Source organism: Capra hircus, chromosome 3 (genome assembly GCF_001704415.2).
Source record: "Capra hircus breed San Clemente chromosome 3, ASM170441v1, whole genome shotgun sequence".
Lineage (NCBI taxonomy): Eukaryota > Metazoa > Chordata > Mammalia > Artiodactyla > Bovidae > Capra > Capra hircus.
In genome coordinates this window covers 35,400,727-35,422,973 of record NC_030810.1, presented here as the reverse complement: position 1 = coordinate 35,422,973, position 22,247 = coordinate 35,400,727, and the positions used below count along the sequence as shown (strand labels likewise).

Genomic DNA, 22,247 nt, shown 5'->3' with positions numbered 1-22,247 from the left:
TCGTTTGTCACTGTCACTCCTTAGGGCATAGTGCTGTGTGTGGGAATCTTCTCTTACTGGAATTTCACAAGATGCTTCATGATGAGTTACTGCCCATCATGTTTGGAGTAAATGTGCCTAAGACAAACTGAGTGTAAATGTGCCTTAGAAAAATTTTTGTGGTCAAATAAGAAATAGACTCATTTGTTTCAAAATATGGCATGAACGCAGATACATTTTGTAAGTATATAAATGGACTATAGATAATAGGAATATCAATCAAATGTCTGACCCTCATGAAGATAGGGCTATATTTAAGACAGAATAATAACTGCAGTAATCAGATGGCACATTTAGTAGCTCAAGGGCCCCTTCAGTGGCTCTTTTCCCTTTAAAAGCAGGCGTCGGTTAACTCTTATGATGGGGTTCCCTGAGTCAATATGACTCAGTTCTTTTCCTGAGTCTGTTTTTCACAATCTATTCCCTTTTTCTTTTCTCCCAGAATCAACTGAACAACCATCCCCTCACATCTATAACTCAGACTTCCAAAGGAATCTATTTGGTCCATGAAGTCAACATTATCAGATACAGCTGTTGCACCAGTTGTATATATGGTGAACCTATCAGTTTTCCTTCTTTGGGTTAGATGGCCACCCCTGGACCATCATGATCAGTCATGACCAAGGGTAAGTCAGGCCACATGATAAAAAGCATGGCTCCCTTTTAATAAGGAAATGCTTATGGTTGCCATCTTCTCTGGAGTGCCAGTCATTGTGACACAAGAGTCTAACGGATTCCTCTTTGGGATCAAAGGGAAAGGAGTAGAGTAGATAATCCAGCTATGCATCTGAATAAATTTGTTAACTTTATGAGGAAGTAAGACAATTATTTAGGGTCTTTTCTGAGGACAACCCCTTAGGTCTTGTAATTTCGGAACGACTGTGAATAAGGGGTTGCTGCCTAGAAAAGCACCAGAGAAGGGACAGAAGTGGCGCTGCTTGGTATATGCAAAGCTTCATGAAGGCAGGGACAATGAGGCACATTACTCTAAAACTAAGTCCAATATATGAGCACACAGTAGATCTCCATAAGCATAGATGGTTTTTTTTTTAAAAAAGACTCTTAAATGAACAACTGAAAGAGACCTCAGGATCACTTTAAATAGAGGTTTCTGAAAACAGGAAAACAGGTTTCTTTTCCACAGAAACTATAGACACTGGCCAATGAGGAAGCAGGAGATATGACTCTGACTTCTGATAACCCAATTAACATAGGATTATTTTGATTAAATATTTTCTATTTTTTTCCAAAGAAAATTCAGATCATTCAGTTACCTCTGGGCTTATTCATGTGGATATTATTTAGTCTTAAAGATTAAGTTTGGGCTTCCCAGGTGGCATTAGTGGGAAAGAATCTGCCTGCCAGTGCAAGAGATGCAAGAGAACCGGTTTGATCCATTGGGTGGGAAGATCCCCTGGAGAAGGAAACGTCCACCTGGCATGCATATTGTAAAATCAGTACCACTATCAAATGCCTTTTTAGGCTCTTTGTATGCTTCAGTAATTTATTTTCTTCTATCTTCACGTGGCTTGTGTCTATCTCAGTGATGGCAAATACCGACCCAAGTACTATCAGTCTATACTATGCCCATGCAGACATCATTAATCAATTATAGCACTTGCCTGTAGGGTGAAGTTAACACTGCAGGTGTAGCTTCTTTGATGATAACCTCAGGCTTAGCTCCTACCTGATTCTGTAGACTCATCCTAATGTCAGCATTTGCCAACATGGCCACCCAATATTTGCCAGGTTTCTATGGCTTCAGATAACTCTATTTACAGCTTTTCCTGGGTATGGAGCAAATTAACGTTTGCATGAAGTCATTAGTCTTCGTCAGTTTCCAGTTCTGTTATTTTACTTTCCAACCTGTTATTCCTCATCTATCTGGGGTGGGTATCTTTTTTTTTTTTTTCCTTTCAAGACTAACTTACAGCATTCCTGAGGTCAATTAAAATTCATAACCAAACCTCTGGTACTCAGACTTATTCCCCAGATTGTATAATTTTTTTGTAGAGCAGAAATCTAATGCTGTATAGTTGAAGCTCTCATTTAGCCCAAGCACTAAAGAAGTGTTTCTGATCAGAAATGAATCAAGTGAAAAAAGATAAATTGACCAACCAGGAAATGCATTCAATGGATAATCAAGAGATCTACCTGTGTAAGAAATACCTAATCAGACAGAATTTCAGTCATTTCTGACCAGGTTCTCCTTGAGTATACACACAAACACTCAATATTTATCTGTCTGCATGTTTCATTGAAATTTGCAAACCAACACATCCAATGTAGGGTTCTGCATCTTCCCTCTAAACATTTAATTACCCTTTATTTTCTGTCATATACTGATTCAACAAATATTTCTTGAGCATCCACAAGTATTAGGAACTATACAAAATGCTCTTAATATGTCAAGGGATAAATGGATCTAGTTCTTGCTGTCATGAAGTTTATGGTGTAATAGAATGAACAGAAATAGAATAAGCAATTACACAAGTGATTGGTCACCAAATATAGAAGATGAGAGCCATGCATACTTCTGTCTTGTTCTCACTAAATCCCTCAAGATTTCCTTGTCTAAATCTCTTTTGAATCCTAATCTTTCTATGCATTCCTACTTCCACTGCCAAAGTTCACTCTTATCATCTCTCTTCTGTACCAAAATAATAACCTTATTTCATTCTCCCTCAAATGCAGTTCTCATATATCCATCACCAAAATGTTCTAAAATGCAAAATCAGCTTCAAAACCTCTGAATATTCCTAAAGTGTAATTTCCAAGGTCCTTCACCTAGTCTACAAAACCCTCCAAGACTGTCTATTATGCTCACTTCTACACCTATCACTCTTTACCTACACTCACTTCTGTACCACTCACTCTATACCTGTCTTTCTTGTGCTCACAACAATGAATGTTTTCCATATTTGGAAAATATGGGAAATATTTTTACATTTATTTCTAAAGATACTTCCATATTTCCACACATTTTGCATGCCACTATGATTCTGCTCATGGTATGCCCTCTACCTAGAATGATTTCTCTCTCTGCTTGGCTTTCCTAACTTTGAACTATCCTCAAATACTAAAGATTCAGTTCTGAAATCTCCAACTCTCCAAGGATGAATCAGGAATTTTGTTGTACTTTCCAAACACCTGGATATGTCTCAAACATTGTACTCACTTCTTTGTACTATAATTGTCTTCTTATAAGCTTTACACCATGGCATGTTAGGATTCTTCAAGGAAAGGACTCTATTTTCATCATCTCTGGGAACTCAGAGCCTATTTTAGAGTTTGACACATAGCAAGCACCCTAAAAATGTTTAGTGTATGGATGAATGAATGGCCTACAAACAAGACATCCACATTTGGGGAACAAAGTATTTGTTGGTCAAAATCCTACCCATTTATTTTTCACAATATCTGCCTGTCTGTCCCAGAGAAGGCAATAGCAACTCACTCTAGTACTCTTGTCTGGAAAATCCCATGGATGGAGGGGCCTGGTAGGTTGAAGTCCATGGGGTCCCTGAATTAGACACGATTGAATGACTTCACTTTCACTTTTCAATTCATGCATTGAAGAGGGAAATGGCAACCCACTCCAGTGCTCTTGCCTGGAGAATCCCAGGGACGAGGGAGCCTGGTGGGCTGCCGTCTCTGGGATCGTACAGAGTCAGACACGACTGATGTGACTTAGCAGCAGCAGCAGCCTGTCTGTCCTGCAAAGCCATTTGACTTACTCACATACATAATAAATCAAGACTTGATGGCTAGATTGCATCTAATCCAATTAATAGTAGATATGCAGGCAGGGCAGCTTTTTGGTTAATGCAAACACTTTGCCTGGCTAAACAATTCCAGTTGATGTTTTTTTCTTTCTTTCTTTCTTTCTTTTTTTTAAGAATGCACTTTAACAGCTGTTTTAAGTCACCATTCAAAGCTCCAGGCTATCCCACATGTTACAGTGATTGACTTGATCCATCCCACACACTGCTTTAGGTCAAAACTCCATTGTGGTATGAATCCCTTCACCAACTCAAACAAGCTGCCCTCCACTCCTGAGTTGGTCTGTGGATATATTTTTTCATTCAAGCATGTACTATTTTGTATACGTTTATACATGTCTTATGGGAAAACAAAGTAAGGAGGTCAGAGATAGCTGTTATAGTCTGCTTTATTCCAGGTTTTTAATGTGTACTATTTCCAGTTTTGAAACTGCTCAATCATGTCTGACTCTTTGCAACCCCATGGATAATCTATGGAAATCTCCAGGCCAGAACTCTGGAGTGGGTAGTCTTTCCCTTCTCCAAGGTATCTTCCTGACCTAGGAATAGAACTGGGGTCTCCTGCATTGTAGGCAGATTCTTCACCAACTGACCTATCAGGGAAGCCAATTTCACCAACAACACAAGAAAGTAAGTTCACATAAATCATTTTAAGCATAATGAAACTGAGATTTAGTCATATGAGATAGTTTTCTTAGGAATCTACAGCTGGTGGTGGTGATGCTAGTGAGAGGGTAACAGGCAGGAAGGCCAGGGGTCTCCAAATGGAGGAAATAGCCTGCAAGTGTCAGACATTTTTATCTCTCTTAAGTGGCAGGAGGAAACAAACTAGCGATATTTTTTCCTTCTCTATACAAATTTAAAAGGAGTTTTCTCTTAAAATGCTGTGTTGCCATAATGTACCTGGTTTCACCTGAATTTAACTATTCTCAAACCTTGAGTTAACCAATGCATTTTTCTTATGGAAATGTTGTCTTAAGCCATGTTAATGTACTATGCATTTACCCCAAACTCTGTCTTCAAGTCGGTTCCGCCCAATGGCTCAGAACCTACTTGACAAACCAGTATGTTATATTCAGATATAATTTGTTTCCCTAATCTATGTAAACAAAACTATTTTTATGGTAATCTGTCCTTCTACAAGATTCAAGTTAATCATTTTATGGCCCAGGATGAACCGTCTAGTGCCAAGATTATCCCAAAATGCATCTTATGGGTGAGGGGCCTGGTGCCATTCTGAGTTTTAAGACATTCCTTTCTTTCATTAACAGACCCTTAGTGGCTATATATCATCCAGCTGAAGACTAGTGGGGGGTACTCTTTCTGCCCCCTTCTGACGCCTATGTCAGAAGCTTTCTCTATCTCCTTTATACTTTAATAAAACGTTATTACACAAAAACTCTGAGTGATCAAGCCTTGTCTTTGGCTCTGGATTGAATTCTTCTCCTCTGGAGGCCAAGAATCCTGGCGTCTTTTCATTCAGCAATACCCTTCACTAGGACTTGGAGCACAAAGACATCTGACTGCAAAGTTCCCCATCTTTGCAAGTTTCATTGTTTGTATGTAGTTTACTTTCCTCTTTATAATGCACAGATATGCAGTAGTGGTATGGGGACCAAGTAATGAGACTGAGCTACTAGGAGCCAGATTATTGGATTATAAAGGGAAATTTTATAGTTGTGGAAGGAGAGGAGGGAAGAGGTCATGAAGATTAATCTGAGAAATGAAAGAGACTAACATCAAGGGAACAAACATTAAGTGCAGGAGATGATGTATATTTAGTATTTATTTTATATATTGACTCTGTGAAATTCAGATGTGTTGTTATCTCCATTTTGTAGATAAGGAAATGAACAAAAGGCATTAAGTATCTTGCCTGAAAGCAAACAGATAATAAGAAACTTGGATTTGTATCCAAGTTACTATGAGCCCAAATTGTTTTTCATCACTCCAGACTCCCAGTAAACACACTATACAAATAGCCATGAACATTGTGGTTGATAAAATGTCCACAAAAAACCATGGTTGTTTTCGCTCATCTCTGCTCCTGAGAGCCACTGTATGGCCCACCTACTCGCCTTCAGGTCTCTCCATCTAATTATGCCTTTTGATGACTGAGCTTAAAAGATGCTTGTTCCTTAGAAGAAAAGCCATGACAAACCTAGACAGCATATTAAAAAGCAGAAACATCGCTTTGCTGACAAAGGTCCATATAGTCAAAGCTATGGTTTTCCTAGTAGTCATGCATGGAAGAGAGAGTTGAACCACAAAGAAGGCTGAGCACCACAAAATTGATGCTTTCAAACTGTGGTGCTGGAGAAGACTCTTGAGAGTTCCCTGGACAGCAAGGATATCAAACCAGTCAACCCCAAAGGAAATCAACCTTGAATATTCATTGGAAGGATTGTTGCTGAAGCTCCAACATTTTGGCCACCTGATACAAAGAGCTGACTCATTAGAAAAGCCTCTGATACTGGGAAAGATTGAGAGCAGGAGGAGAAAGGGGCAACAGAAGATGAGATGGTTGGATGGCATAACTGACTCAAAGGACATGAGTTTGAGCATATTCCAGGAGATAGTAAAAGACAGTGAAGCCTGGCATGCTGCAGTCCATGGAGTTGCAAAGAGTCAGACATGACTGAGCAACTGAACAACAACAAATGATTGAGCTCCTAGGCCAATAGGTCACCATTTGGAAGACAAAGTTAAAAAGCTGGCTACAGATGTTAATAGAATGTCCATTCACATTTAACTCTGCAATATAAATATATGTTTCTTTTAATTTATACATTTTCCCCCCCAAGTAGACATCAAAATAACTGAAGTGATTGGAAACCAATCTATTTTCTGAAAGAGAACAGCAGTTGCCATTTCTCTTTTTTCTTTCTTTTGTTCAATTTTAGTTAGCACTGTGCTCAGAATTTCTCATAGATTATCTAATTAAATCATAAAAGGAACATGTGTTCTGTAACATTTATTTACCCACTTTACAAGGGAGAGAACTGAGCCTTAGTAAGATTAATATACATAGATACATAGCTGATAATTCAGAGGTTTTGTCAAAGGAGAAATTATGTAAGACTAGCCCCATTAAGTACAAGCAAAAACACAGACATTAATCCATCAACTACTTGTTAAATCCATATTCTTTTATCAGGATAATATCTCACATATGAAAGAGATCAGAGGCATAGATTAAGGAAAATCTACAGTAATTGATGGAAAATATCATTTGATGCAGCAGAATAAATGGATTGTTATAACCCAATTTTAACAAAACATTTCAGTCAATAAGTTCATTATAGCTATTAAGACTTCCCAAGTTGGTGAGGCAAGGATATCTATCCCAGAGAAAATCAAATGAGATTTAATGTTAAAGCATTTTGTAACATGTTGAGCCCAAATACAAATTTAGAAAATTATTATTTGATTTATATGTGAGCTATAGTTGACTTGAGATGTTGAACTTTCCTTTTTTGAAATATTATAGTCATAAAAAGTTACTAAACATTTGGGAAAGAATACAAATTGTAGTTGATATAAAGTAGTATATTAAGTAATTGATTCCAGTAGGAATTTATGAAGAGTTTGGCAGGGAGCAGAGAGCAAAATTACCTAATGAACTGATTTTATTTTATATGCCAAGAAAATAATTGAATATATACATTTATTTACATATATTTTAATTTCTCTATTATATATAAATCTGTTATCTATTGATACTTTCATGTTACTATGATTGTTGTGTAACAATGTTAATAACAGAGAGAAGTTTCATATTTGTATTTAATACTTTTGTTATTGTTGGCAAAATTTGTCAGCAGAATTTTATAAATTATGACCTTAAATGCAATTACCTTTTGAGTAGTAACAGGTTTATCATCCTTTTTCAATCCAAGTAATATGATACCCAATCCAGATATGGAAGATGTAGAAACAAGAAGGGTTCTAAAGAGAGTCAAAGCTAGACTGAGAGAAATGTCAGATACTATGGTCCTGAATCAGAGACTTTCTTTAGCGTCAGATGTACAATTGCTGAGACTTTCTTTTCTTCACACTTCCCCCAGGTTTATTGAGATATATTGACATGTTACACTAAGTATAGAGAAACAGATCAGGGTGGCAGAGCAGGAGGACACAAAAATTACTTCCTCCCATGAATATATCTAAAAGATATATAAACATGGAAAAATCCCACTGGAAACTAACTGGAGACTGGCAGGACGACTCCTATACAACCAAGGCTGTAAGAAAGATCCATGGGAAATCTGGTAGGAAGGGAAGAGAAATGATAATGTCAGGCAGGACCTGTACCACTGGGAGATGGACTCAGAAGGGGAGGGGGTTTACAAAGGTAGAGACCCTCTCTGGGGAGTAAGCAATTTGAGTGGCACATTGGGTCCCAGCCCTCGGATCTGATTTCCTCTTGGTTGGATGGAGGGCCACTGGGATTAACATAAGGGCTGCGGGAAGTTTGGAATCTGCTCATCAGGAGCATGCACATGCTTACTTACTCCTACAATAGGGCAGAGATGGTGAACTGAAATAGCACAGGAAGCTGGCTGATCTTCTGTGACTCTCCTAGCATGTGCCCCAGCCTGAGCCAAGTGACTGCTCATGGTCTACTTGCTTCACAGTGCAGCTCTACATTTGGGCAAGGGCTGTGACAGTCTGGGGAGAGCTCAGCCAGGTGGCACAAAAGTGACTGAGACTGAGAGCAACCTCTGACCAGGGCAGGGGCAGTCATTATGGCATTTACACAAGCAGTGCATCAGAAGCAGTCTAGGTCTCTAACTATGACTGAACCATCATAGCCCATGCACAGACCTATGCCAAGTGCCAAGACTGGCCTTTTCTGCTCTGTGGCTTAGCTGTACACCAGAGCAAGGGTATCAGTAGACAAAGGGAGAACTCAGCTTGAGGGGAAAGAGGTAGCTCAGACCCAGAGCAATGTTTGATCAAGACAGTGCAACCTCTATGGGTGCTTACTCAGACAGTAGTTAGGCCACTGACTGCAGCCAGAAGTAATCTGGTCATTGACTGTAGCCCTGGCCCATGCCCACACCCATGCCTAGCACCCATACCAGCCTCTCCTGGGCTAGCATTGCTCTGCTCTGGGCCAAGGATGCTAGTGCAACCTGATAAAAGCTATGGCCCTTCTTCCCAGAAATACACAGACATAAGTTAATAATCAACAAAACCGCACACAGTTAGGGGTTCACTGATGATCTGAGGTTAGGCATCCCTCCTCTAGATTATATGGTCTCTAAGACAACTAAAGTTGGTTGTCTTTTTAAATTATTTGTTAAGTGGTGTGATCCCTCTGATACAATGGTAATCACCTTGTACTAGAGACTCCTAGAAGGGAAAAACACATGAAGCCTTTCTGAAACTCCTGGTCTGGATCATCCTCTTTTATACTCTGATAACACAGTGTTTTTATTCTAATCAGTATGCATTTCCTTCTGCTCTGTACAAGTGTGCCTCCCCATGAGAATGGATGTCCCTTGGTGGAACAGAAATATCTAAGACAAGTGACTAGAACAACTTTGACCACTACCGCTACCATTAACTGAATACCAGTTATAGCTTGGCAACCATCACTGTATCCCAGACACTACTGGAATTCATTTAATTTTCTCAACAAGCTAATGGTGTTGTTGTTTAGTTGCTAAGTCATGTCCAACTCTTTGCAGGCCCACGAACTACATTCTGGCAGTCTTCTTAGTTGATGGGATCTCCCAGGCAATAATACTGGAGTGGGTTGCTATTTCCTTCTCCAGGGGATCTTCCAAAAGTTAATGGGAAGAAAGCCAGCTAGGACACAACCCTCAGGACTTCCACTCAAGCAACTTGGGACCTAATCTCAGCATGATAAGGCAGTAACAGACATTGAGCTGAAAAGAAGCCCCAATTCATGCATGGATCTAGTCCTTGTCCCTTCATCTCTGACATTCTACCATATTCTACCAAGGTAATAACTATCTGCATATTCTTGGGAAAGATATAACTTGTGTTCATATCACATCCAGCTTGCCCACCAAAGCCAGTGAGCAAATGCAGTCTGGATAGAATAGCCCAAAAGAAGAACACCACTATGAGACTATAATAGGCAACTGTTTCACCTAATTTCATAGAGGCCAAGAGAGGTTAAGAAAAATGAGAAGACAGAAGAATTTGTTTCAAGTGAAAGAACAACAATAATAACAACAAAAACCTGGGTGGGGGGCATGGGAAAGATGAAATTGAAATAAACTATTTACCAGAAAAATAGTTCAAGACATTAGAAGAAGGAAAGAGAGGGGAAGGGGGTCAAAAACATATGACTGAAAACTACCCAAACCTGAAGAAGGAAATAGATATCCAGGTAGAGGAAGTACAGAAGATCCCAAGAAAGATGAACCCAAATAGACCTACAAAAAGACATATATAATTAAAATAGCAAAAGTTAAAGAGAGAATTCTAAAGACAGCAAGGGAAATGCAAAAGCATATATTAATACAAGGTAACACCCACAAAGCTATCAGCTGATTCTTTTGGAGAAATGTTGTAATCTATAGAAGGGAGTGGTGGCATGATATATTCAAAGTTCTGAAAGGGAAGAACCTACAACCTAGGATCTACCCAGCAGAATTATCATTTAAAATTTAAGGAGAAACAAAGACAAAAAAAAAACTGAAAGAGTTCAATACAAAATCTACCTTAAAATAAATATTAGAGTCTTCTCTTAGCAAGAAAAAGGCCATAACATGAAGTAAATATATATAGGAAAGGGAAAATCCCATTAGTAAAGTAAAATATATATAATAAGAGCTGAGGATCAACTACTTAATAAGCTAGTATAAAGATTAAAAGACATGAAATTGTAAAATCTATAATAACCAGTAAAAGGATAAAGATGAAGATGTAAAATACGACATCAAAAACATAAAATGTGGAGAAGGGGAATAAAAATGTAGATCTTTTAGAATGTACCTGAACTTAAATGACTATCTGTTTAAAACAAGTAGATGTAGTTATAGGTCAACATATATGTACCTCATGGTAATCACAAATCAAATCCTACAATAAAACACACAGAAACTAGAGAGAAAGGAACATAAATATAATACCGAAGAAAATCATTAAAACACAAGGAAAGAAACTGAAAGACAAAGAAAATAGCAGAACTACAAAACAACCAGAATACAAGTAACAAAATGGCGTTGAAGACATACCTATCAATAATCACTTTAAATGTAAATGGATTAAATGTTCCAATCAAAAAGACATAGAGTACATCTTTACATGAAAAAAATCTATATGCTGCTTACAAGAGACTCACTTTAGAGCTAAAGACACACACCGACTGAAAGTTAGGGGATGAAAAAAAGACATTTCATGCTAATGGAAATAAAACAGTAGAGTGGCAATACTCATTTCAGACAAAATAGATTTTTAAAACAAAGTCTATTAAAAAAAGATGAAGAAGGGCATTATATAATAAAGGGATCAATATAAGAAGAGGATATAACATTTGTTAACATGCATGCACCTAATACAGGAGCGCCTAAGTAAAGCAAATATTACCAGCTGCTGCTGCTGCTGCTAAGTTGCATCAGTCGTGTCCGACTCTGTGTGACTCCATAGATGGAAGCCCACTAGGCTCCACTGTCCCTGGGATTCTCCAGGTAAGAACACTGGAGTGGGTGCCATTTCCTTCTCCAATGCATGAAAGTGAAAAGTGAAATTGAAGTCGTTCAGTCGTGTCCAACTCTGCACGACCCCATGGACTGCAGCCCCCCAGGCTCCTCCGTTCATGGGATTTTCCAGGCAAGAGTACTGGAGTGGGTTGCCCAACAAAGGGAGAAGTTGACAGTGATACAATAACAGTAGGAAACTTCCAAAGATTTACAATATAGCTCAGGAGGCTTAAACATAAAGAGACCTGATACCAAACATTCCATGCTCAAATTAGGATTATGTAGTGGAGAGGGCATGCAAGATAGAAAAACTAGTTGAGTTTGGAAACGGATTGTGCTTAAAAAAATATTTTCCAGACAAGAGGACTAGTCCTAAACACTGGGAAGTGAGAGTACATAAAACATTTCTAAATATTAAGTATTTCAGTAAAGCTGATAGGAAAGGATCTTTATAAGGAAATGTGGTCAAAAATAGGACTAGAGAGAGAATCAGCAGAAAAGATGACATTGATATCTATTCAGGATCTAAGAATCCATGCTTTATTCTAAATGAGGCAGAAAAACCAAAATGTAAGTAAGAGAATGACAGAATAAGACATGTTTTAGAATGTTCTCTTTTGCATTAGAGTGAAGGTTGTATGGAAGGGATCAGGCAAGAGTCAGGAAGATCACATAAGAGTCTCTGGAAATGCCCCTTGAAAGATATAAAGATTTTGGGGGTTGGTGAAGGTATTAACTAGAAGAAAAATAGAACCTCAAAATACTTAGGATTAGAACTGGTACACCCTGAGTATGATAATAAGAGCTTGAGAGGGAACACATAGCTCCATTTCTACTTCCTCTAATCTCATTTTTGACACATAGAAATCTCTCAACAAGATGTCTGAAGAATGAGTCAGTAGAAAAGTAAACGAAGCCTAAACCCCGTCTTTAGGTGGTACTAGTGGTAATGCAGGAGACAATGCAGGAGACATAAGAGACAGGGTTCAATCCCTGGGTCGGAAATACCCCCTGAAGAAGGGCATGGCAACTGACTCCAGTATTCTTGCCTGAAGAATCCATGGATAGAGGAACCTAGAGGGCTACAGTCCATGGGATTGCAAAGAATTGGACAAGACTTAGTGTGCGCACACATGCACACAATCAATACTATAGACTGAAAGCTTTTTGGCATCATGCTTTTGTTATTTAGCTATATGAACACATTGAATGCTTACAATAGCCCTGTGTGATAGATTCTATTATATTTACATTTTATAGATTAAGAAAGTGGAACTTTCTAAAGTCTCTAAGAACATGGAGGAATTATAACATGGGTATCAGGAATATAACTGGAAAATTTTACTTCTGTAATATCTTAATATGCACTCAATATGTCAGCAAATTTGGAAAAACTCAGCAGTGGCCACAGGACTGGAAAAGGTCAGTTTTCATTCCAAATCCAAAGAAAGACAATGCCAAAGAATGTACAAACTACTGTACAATTACACTTATCTCACATACTAGTGAAATAATGCTCAAAATTTGCCAAGTTATGCTTCAATAGTACATGAAATAAGAAATTCTAGATGTTCAAGCTGGATTTCAAAAAGGCAGAGGAACCACAAATCAAACTGCTAACAGCCGCTGGATCATAGAAAAAGCAAGAGAATTCCAGAAAAACTTCTGCTTCTGCTTTATTGACTATGTCAAAGCCTTTGACTATGGATCACAACAAACTGTGGAAAATTCTTAAAGATATAGGAATACCAGACCACTTGACCTGCCTCCTGAGAAATCTGTATGCAGGTCAACAAGCAATAGTTAGAACTGGACATGGAACAAAAGACTGGTTCCAAATTGGGTAAGAAGTACATCAGGACTGCATATGGTCACCCTGCTTATTTAACTTATATGAAGAGTACATCATGTGAAATGCCAGGCTGGATGAAGTACAAGCTGGAATCAAGATTGCCGGGAGAAATATTAATAACCCCAGATATACAGATGATAGCACCCTTATGGCAGTTAAAAAAGAGGAACTAAAGAGCCTGTTGATGAAAGTGAAAGAGGAGAGTGAAAAAACTGGCTTAAAACTCAACATTCGAAAAATGAAGATCATGGCATCTGGTCCCATCACTTCATGGCAAATAGATGGGGAAACAACGGAAACAGAGACAGACTTTATATTCTTGGGCTCCAAATCACTGCAGATGGTGACTGTAGCCATGAAATTAAAAGACCCTTCCTTGCTCTTTGGAAGAAAAGCTATAACCAACCTAGACAGCAAATTAAAAAGCAGGGACATTACTTTGCTGACAAAGGTCTGTCTAGTCAAAGCTATGGTTTTTCCAGTAGTCAGGTACGGATATGAGAGTTGGACCATAAAGAAGGCTGAGCACCAAAGAATTGATGCTTTTAAACTGTGGTGTTGGAGAAGACTCTTGAGAGTCCTTTGGACTGCAAGGAGATCAAGCCAGTCTGCCCTAGAGGAGATCAGACCTGAATACTCATTGGAAGGACTGACTGAATTTGAAGTTCCAATACTCTGGCCCCCTGATGCAAAGAACTGACTCATTAGAAAACACCCTGATGCTGGGAAAAATTGAAGACAGGAGGAGAAGGGGATGACAGAGAATGAGATGGTTGGATGGCATTACCAACTAGATGGACATGAGTTTGAGTAAGCTCCAGGATTTGGTGATAGACAGGGTAGCCTGGTGTGCTGCAGTCCATGGGGTCACAGGAGTCACACATGACTGAGTGGCTGAACTGAACTGATAATATCTTAGAAAATTGACATTTATCCAATGTTATTTGAATTTTCACAAATGTTATGAAAAATTACTCTTAATTTTTTTAAGGAGCTTGCCTTTTATGTTTTATAGAGAACCCCACATATTGCTATCAGAAAAGTAGTAGGGTTGGAATTTCATGGAATATGGGTGAATTGTACATCAGTACAAGCCCAGAAACTTGGAAAATATAGCCCAGATGAAAGATAGCAGTGTTTCTTTTCAACTGTAAAGTCGACTCACAGAGACATAAACTAGGAGAAAAGTAACATTGTCCTTTGCATCCAGTTGTTCCACTGTCACTAAAAATAACAGGAGTGATGCTGCAGTTTTCTTTTCTCCATAATGAAAGGCCTAAATGCATCTGGTAATTGCATATGACTGAAGGTAATTCAACTGAAAATAAACTGTGGCTTTGCTTTTTGAAAATGCAGGCATCTTGACTTTCTCATATGTGTCTTATGTTTTATTAGAGCTTGTCACTAAGATTAGAGGAAGTTTCCTAACATTTAAGATTTCTGTCCATGGAACTCCATGGAATTACACTGTTACCATAAGTGTTGAAAAGCCAGGAACAATTTGATATCTGTTGAGCTTTTTCACTTCCTATTACTCAAAAGCAATTTGTCATAATTATCATCACTATTATCTTATGATCATCACAACAATTTCACTAATATATATGTTAGAGTATCTACAAAGCAATTTCATTTTTAATATTTCACTTGATTCTCTCAAAAAACAAGAGGTGGATAACAGGTATTCCTTAATTGCTTATAAAAAAAAAAGTTCAGAGAAATTAACTGACACCAGAGCTTGAACTTAAGTATCTAAACACAATATTTTTCACTAGTTAAGTACCTACCCAAAGAATTAATTAAAAAAAAATACACTCAGTATACACACCTCTAAGACATATTAGGAATGAAGCCTTGAGGAATAGAATTTTATTATTAATACAGTAAGAACATTTTAAATTAAATAAGGGAAATGTCAAGAATAAGAAGGTAGAATAAAGCTAGATCAGGAATTTTCTCTCTCAGAATAAAGGGATTTTTAAATTTGGATTTTATATTTTTTAAAGGGATTAAAAATAATAACCACAAAACAAAAGCTGTTTAAAATAGCCAAATAAATCATCAGAAACAGCAGCTGGTAATAAGAATAATAAAATTAAATTACAAATCAAAAAGTGGTTGCCAAGGGCAGATACAGAAGTTTCGGTACAGCAGGCTGAATAGTCTGGCTCCTTAGTGGCTCCCAAACACTAGAAGTAGTACTGAATAAAAAGTTGGGGAAGATACAATTCTAAAAATTCACACTATAAATAACCTCCTGATTGGAAAGAAGCAGGATAATGGGGAACTATGGAGCAGGCAGTTCTATCCAGGTTCTTTTTTGAATTAAGTTGTTGGGTTTTTATTGTTGAGTTTTGGGAGTTCTTTACATATTCTGGATATTAATCTTTTAACAGATCTATAATTTGCAAAATATTTTCATTCTGTTGATAGTATCCACTGTGTTCTTCATAATTTTTTCATAGAAATTGTATTCTATAATACATAATGCCACAGACTCTGAAATTAAGCTTACTGAGTTGGAATATTAGCGCAACTACTTATTGACCATCTGATCTTGGACAAGCAATTCAAACATTCAAATTTAGCTTCTCCTTATATCAAAATGGAATAATAATAGTGTCTGGCATAAGGCTAGGTATTATATGAATGTAACACTTATATAATGAAATAACCCAATATAAAATACTTAGCCTAGTCTCCAGAATATGTTCAATAAATGAGAGCCTAAACTAAAATAAAATTGACTGTTCATTCTTCATTCTGTTGAACTTCTGGAGTAGAGAAAATGGGAGTATAGAAGTAATATGGAATATCACTATATCTAATGGGGAGAGTGAAAGTGTTAGTCACTTGGTTGAATCCAACTCTTTTTAAGACTCCATTAGTTGTAGCCTGCCAGGGTCCTCTGTCCATGGAATTCTCCATGCAAGAATACTGGAGTGGGTTGCCATTCCCTTCTCCAGCAGATCTTCCTGACCCAGGGATTAAACTCAAGTCTCCTGATTACAGGCAGATTCTCTAGCATCTGAGCTACTAGGGGAAATACCTAATGGGGGAAAGGCCTTAAATATACTCAATATAAGCCTGCCATATAAAACCTGGGAAATATAAGGAGGATCAGAAGGGAAAGATTATAGGATTATAGGGAAAAATAATGGGAGAGCCAGTTAGAGGACTAGGGTATATTAATTCATGTTGGAAAGAGGGACTATAACATGTTTAATATACTTTTATACCATGAGTTATGTTTAATATATTTTTATATCATGAGTAACCACCCAAATGTCTATAACTATTGAACAGTAACTGTTGAATAAATGGTTGTAGAAAGAAAAATTTAAAAGAGAGTTTAGAATATTAACATAATACAAATTAGATGCAAAAACCAGAGACAGTGAGGTCAGCCCTGAAATAACTGAAGCCCTATCATTGGCCTGATATCTTAACTTTTGTTTGTACTATCCTGGATAGAGAAGGAAAGAATCAGATCTACCTGGACTTTCTTTATTTGAGAAAGTTATTTCATCCTAGAGACCATAACTGTCTCTGGTTCTCAAGCCAGTTATTCAGGAACAATGGGCCACAGCAAAACCCGTTTTGAGAAGAATCAACCAAATTCATAGATGACAAAAAAGTGCTGAAGAAAATAAGGCTGTCAAGCTTCTGTTCTCCCAAACATGTCTTCAGAAGGCCCCATGTTTTACCAATCACCCAGTTTAGATCCAAAAGATAATGAAAGCTGGACTCAAGTATAAACTTAAGAATATTTCAATCATGAGAAACCAGATACTTGATCCTACACATCTAGTAATTGATTTTGCAACAGAGCAATGCAGTAAAAAGATATATTCCACATTGGGAAAGGAGTATGTCAAGGCTGTATATTGCCACCCTGCTTATTTGACTTATATGCAGAGTACTCACATGAAATGCCAGTCTGGATGAAGCACAAGCTGGAATCAAGACTCCCAGGAGAAATATCAGTAACCTCAGACATGCAGATGGCATCACTCTTTTGGCAGAAAACAAAGAGGAACTGAAGAGCCTCTGATGAAAGTGAAAGAGGAGGGTGAAAAAGCTGGCTTAAAACTCAACATTCAAAAAACAAAGATCATGGCATCCGGTCCCATCACTTCATGGCAAATAGATGGGGAAACAATGACAGATATTATTTTATTGGGCTCCAAAATCACTGCAGTTGATGACTGCCACTGTAAAATTAAAAGACTCTTACTCCTTGGAAGAAAAGCTATGACAAATCTAGACAGCATATTAAAAAGCAGAGACATTACTTTGCCGACAAAGGTCCATATAGTCAAAGCTATGGTTTTTCCAATAGTCAAAGCTATGGTTTTTCCAGTAGTCATCTATGAATGTGAGAATTGGGCCATAAAGAAGGTTGAGCACTGAAGAATTGATGCTTCTGAACTGTGATGTTGGAGAAGACTCTTGAGAGTCCCTTAAACTGCAAAGAGATCAAACCAGTCAATCTTAAAGGATATTAGTCCTGAATATTTATTGGAAGGACTGATGCTGAAGCTGAAGCTCCAGTACTTTGGCCACCTGATATGAAAAACTGACTCATTTGAAAAGACCCTGATGCTGGGAAAGATTGAGGGCAGGTAGATAAGGGGATGACAGAGGATGAGATGGTTGGATGAGATGGTCGAGTCAAGCATCACTGACACGATGGACATGAGTTTGAGCAAACTCTGGGAGTTGGTGATGGACAGGATATCCTGGTGTGCTGCACTCCATGGGGTAGCAAAGAGTCGGGCACAACTGAGTGACTGAACCAAACTGAAGTGAAATAAAGTAGTACCTTTAGAATGGGTGAATAAAGATCTCCAAAAATACGGTTATTAAATAAGCAATAATGACACTCGTAAAAGTGATCAAAAGTAAGTTTTTCAGCACTCTGGAAATTAACAATATGATGAGTGTTATTTCAAGAAAATGACAGAATTATAGTAAGAACAGCAAGCTTTATGGTGCTTTTACTTTCCCTGTTTCAACCCTAGCTCCTCAGCTCCATAATAGTCTTGAAAACCAACAGCATTGCAACATGAGTAGCTGTGAAAAGTAGTACGGAGGAGCCAATGGTAGAGTCAGAGAACTCCTAAAAAGACATATCCAGGAAATTATTATTTGGCTTACTCTGACAACTCCTGAAAGGCTGCACTCTCAGAGTTTGTTTTTTATTTTACCTAATTCAGAGCTTACTCAGTATTAACAGACCTAGCTCAAGGATGTTTGTCAAAAAATAATCAGTGGTAATTGCTTAGCAGTTCAGCTGTCTATGTTGGTAGCACCCGTTGTGACTAACAATAGACTGACAAATTATAGAAAAAAATGCTGATGGATATCTCCAAAGACTACTTTGAAAAGCCCTGATATATTCCTGGGAGTTCAGAAGCTTACAAGCCCAGAAAAGACCACAGAAGGTCTAATCTATCACCTCTAATTGACTTTGAAGTTTTGTATAAGCAAATCAGGAAACCTAAAACAGAGTTATAAATTTCCTGCCAGATCCTTAAAAGGAATGTCCTATCACATACAGAGCCCCTAGGTCAAGGCTGGGATACTTGTCAATTTCATGTATTAAGGAAATCTGTTTAATAATTAGCTGACTATTGATCTAACCAAAAAGAAAAATCAGTAACCATACATGAAAAAGCATATTAAGTTTACAGAATTAGACCAGGAAAGTCATTAAACAAATAAACAGCAGCAGCAATAAAACAGAAAACAGAGCAAAAAGGAAGGAAGAAGAGGAAATCTTTTCCAGAGTTACCACATTATACAACTTAAAATATTCAGTTTCAAAAAAAAAGCGTAAAACATGCAAAGAAATGGGAAAATGTGGCCCATGTATAAAGGGAAAAATGCAGTCAATGGAAATTATCTCTGGAAAAGTCCAGACATTGGACATAAAGATTTTTAAGTCAGGTACTTTAAATATATTCAAAGAATCAAAGAAAATCATGTCTAATGCATTAAAGGATAAGGTGTGAGAATCATATGTAACCAAGCAGACAATTATTAAAGAGATAGAAATTATTTTTAAAAAAGAATCCAATAGAAATATTGGAACTGGCTTTTCCTGTGGGAGCCACCAGGTTGAGAGGAGCCTGGCCTTCTCTCCCTTCCATGTGGCTCGTCCACTGATATCAGTGTACTGCGAAAGGGGGAGTCATCTGGCAAAAATGTCACTTTGCCTGCTGTGTTCAAGGCTCTCATTTGACTAGATACTGTTAACTTTGTTCACATCAACTTGCACAAAAACAACAAACAGCCCTATGCTGTCAGTGAATTAGCAGGTCGTCAAACCAGTGCTGAAACTTGGGGTACCGGCAGAGCTGTGGCTCTAATTCCCAGAGTTCGAGGTAGCGGGACTCACCATTCTGGCCAGGGTGGTTTTGGAAATATGTGTCGTGGGGGCCACATGTTTGCACCAACCAAGACCTGGCAACATTGGCACCGCAGAGTGAATACAATGCAGAAGCGATATGCCATCTGCTCTGCACTGGCTGCCTCAGCCTTACCAGCACTGGTCATGTCTAAAGGTCATCGTATAGAGGAAGTTCCTGAACTTCCTTTGGTGGTTGAAGATAAAGTTGAAGGCTACAGTAAGACCAAGGAGGCTGTTTTGCTTCTGAAGAAACTTAAGGCCTGGAATGATATCAAAAATGTCTACACCTCTCAGCTAATGAGAGCTAGCAAAGGGAAAATGAGAAACTGTCGCCATATTCAGCACAGGGAACCCTGCGTCATCTATAATGAGGACAATGGTATCATCAAGGCCTTCAGAAACATCCCTGGAACTACTATGCTTAACGTAAGCAAGCTGAACATTTTGAAACTTGCTCCTAGTGGTCATGTGGGACATTTCTGCATTTGGACTGAAAGTGCTTTCTGAAAGTTAGATGAGCTGTATGGCACTTGGTGTAAAGCAGCCTCCCTCAAGAGTAACTACAACCTCCCCATGTACAAGATGCTCAATACAGACCTCAGCAGAATCTTGAAAAGCCCAGAAATCCAAAGAGCACTCCAAGCACCATGTAAGAAGATTCATCGCAGAGTCCTGAAGAAGAATCCACTGAAAAACCCGAGAATCATGTTGAAGCTTAACCCATACGCAAAGACCATGTGCCGGAACACCATTCTTCGACAGGCCAAGAAACACAAAATCCACATGGATAAGGCAGCAGCAGCACTAGAAGCCAAATCAGATGAGAAGGGGATTCAGGGCAAGAAGCCTGTGGTGGGAAACAAAGAAAAGAAGGCTGTTGGCGATAAGAAGCTGAAGAAGCCTGTGGTGGGACAAAAGGCTACAGGGACCAAGAAACCAGCAGCTGAAAAGAAGCCCGCAGAAAAGAAACCCTCCTCAGAGGAAAAGAAGGCTGCTGCATAAACTGAAATGTGTTTATTCCATAAATGCCAAATCATTTTGGACAGCTAATTTTGAATGAAGACCTGAACAAAGAGGCAATGTGAAATACACACACAAAAAAAGGAACGAAATATTGAAATTGAAAAGTTATTAATTAAAATTAAAAATTAATTAGAGAAATACAAATCAAAAATACAATGAGGCACCACCTCACACTATCATCAAAAATTCTACAAATAGCAAATGCTGGAGAGGATGTGGAGAAAAGGGAACCCTCCCACACTACTGGTGGAATGTAAATTGGTGAAGCCTCTATGGAGAGCAGTATGAAGGTTCCTTTAAAAAACCAAATATAGAGTCGTCATATGACTCTGCAATCCTACTCTGGGGTGTATATCCAGAGAAAACTCTATTTGAAAGGATACGTATACTCCAGTGTTCCCAGCAGCACTGTTTACAACAGTCAAGACATGCAAGCAACCTAAAGGTCCATTGACAGATGAGTGGATAAGGAAGATAGAGTATACATACACAGTGGAATACAACTCAGCCATAAAAAGGAAATTAAATAAAGCCATTTGCAGCAACATGGATGGACTTAGAGATTATCATACAACGTGAAGTAAGTCAGAAAGAGAAAGACAAATACCATAAGGTTTCACTTACAAGTGGAAACTAAAATATGACACAAATGAGCTCATTTATGAAATAAAAACAGACTCACAGACATAGAGAAAAAAAACAAACTTATGGTCATCAAAGGGTGGAGGAGAGATAAATCAGGAGTTTGGGGTTAGCAGATACAAACTACCATATATAAAAAGGATCAACAAGTTCCTACTGTATAGCATAAGGGACTATATTTGGTATCCTATAATAAACCATAATTGGAAAGAATATGTGTATATGTATAAATGAATCACTTTGCTTTTCATAAGAAATGAACATGTTGTAAATCAAACCAATACAATATTGTAAAGTAATTAACCTCCAATTAAAATAAATAAATTTATATAATAAAAAAGAAAAAAGCATACTTCAATAAAAACATATTCCTAACCTAAAAAAAAATTTTTAATAAAAATTCATTAATGGAGACCAACAGCAGACTTGAGTGAGCAGACAAAAGAACCAGTGAATTAAGTCAATAGAGCTTATCCAATATGAGTAATAGAAAAAAGAATCATCAATAAAGAATAATTAACAGAGCTTCAGAGACTGGGATACCGTCAAGCATAACAAGAAACATGTAGTAAGAGTCCCAGAGGAAAGGAGAGAATAAAAGCATAAAGAATACTTTTTTGAAAAAAAGTGGCCCCAAATGTCCCAAATTTGATGAAAAACATTATTCTGAACATTCAAGAAGCTCAATTAATTCCAAACACAGTAAATTAAAAGAGATGCATACCCAGATACATCATAGTCAAGCTGTTAAGAGACAAAACAAAGAGAATCTTGAAGTCAGCAAGGGAAAAGCAACTAATCATGAGTAAGAA

General features: G+C 37.9%; 1 pseudogene; it reads left to right on the top strand.

The window, feature by feature from the left end:
* LOC102184305 lies at positions 18,235–20,850 on the top strand (annotated as a pseudogene).